A 1,594-nucleotide genomic window follows, 5' to 3' on the forward strand; every position below is an offset into this window, starting at 1 on the left:
TACTGTGCACACTTTTCTCTCTCTATATTTTTTGATTTCATCTTATTACTACTGTGTTGTAGTTTCACTTTTCACATCTACTTCACATAATACTTTATAGATCTTTACTTTTTGTAATTTGAATGATTGTCTGATTTTTTTTATTTTGATTTTCTTGTGAAGAGCCAACAGCACGGGTTTTCTGTTGCAGATGAGTCAATATAATCAACAAAAAATACATTTAAATATCTTCACACATATTCAAAACAATTGTAGACTGCCGTGATCGCGACAAAAACTACGTGGGTCCGTACCAACCACGCCAGATCGTCGGATCGCCAAATTCCTGAGACTTACAGAAGGTTTGCATAGAATAAAATGATTCTTTTAAATTGCTGTGCAACTCAGTTAGCTCAGCTTGAAATATTTTTAGATATATGAAATTACTCAATTTGAGTGAGAGTTCTCAAGTTCTCAAGTTTCACATAGACATTTTCTTGTATTACTATCTGAGATATGAAGATCTCATCAGATGCTAGAACACATGGATTTTTTAACAGCTTTTAAATATTGTGACATTTGGCTATTAAAGAGTATTTATTTGAAAAGCATCTTCTGTGACAAGAATCCTCTTAGAAGGATAATGAAGAGAAGGGTTCGCGGCGGGAGGAATCGAAAGAAACATGAATCCAAGGCGGGATGAAGCTCATATATATACCCAGAGCATTTGGTCAATTGAAACGATATACGGAGAAGATTTGCATGGCCTCTGCTCTAAGGATGACACGCTCAATCAAAGACAAGCTACAAGTTTTTCACTGACAACCAAGCTGCCGTCCAAGCAATACGAAATCTCAAGCACTCATCCGGCCAGTATATCCTCGCTGAAGCCAAGATCCACTATCCGTCAGGCGATGAAGGGCGAATGGGAAGCATTCTGAGAATAGACAAAGCATGTCAGAGATCTCTTCCGACTTTGAGGTTCGACTTGCTCGATTCGTTTCCTGATAGAAAAGCCATCCCAAAGTGACTGCATAGTATTATATATTAGCGCTTTGTGGTCAATGAATCAATAGAACATGCCAAATGCCAATCTCCGGGTAGTACACATCTATCACTTTTCAACAAGGGTCTCCCTTCAAGCCTGAATATCTTAGAACCAGCTGATTAGAAAGCCGGACGCCAGAAGCCGACCATCTTGTAAGAAGGCACTCGCTCTTCCACGGTGATCCTCGCCTTTGAGTGATAATATGGATTCTTCCGACAACTCAAAGTATGTGTATTTGGTAGTAGATACATATTCGAGGTTCGCGTCATTCTAATATGCAAAATATAACTACTGCTCTCTAGTTTCTGGGGACTCCATTGAACCCACCAATGCCATAAATTCAAGGAAACTAGCATTGGAAGTTACTGTTTTGTTGAAGGGAATAACTTCTTCAGATGATCAAAATGTGTGGCAGAAGGGACATCTTTTTAAACTCCATCCTTCTTTCTTTCACTTCTGATATCCACCATTCATGTCACTACATTATCAACAGTCTGTTTAGGAGGATCGGCCTGTTTTCAATCCAAGAACAACCAGAATTTTCAGGCTGGAGCTGGAATTCCCAGC

Source organism: Histoplasma capsulatum, genomic scaffold, assembly GCF_000149585.1.
Source record: "Histoplasma capsulatum NAm1 scaffold_5 genomic scaffold, whole genome shotgun sequence".
Lineage (NCBI taxonomy): Eukaryota > Fungi > Ascomycota > Eurotiomycetes > Onygenales > Ajellomycetaceae > Histoplasma > Histoplasma mississippiense.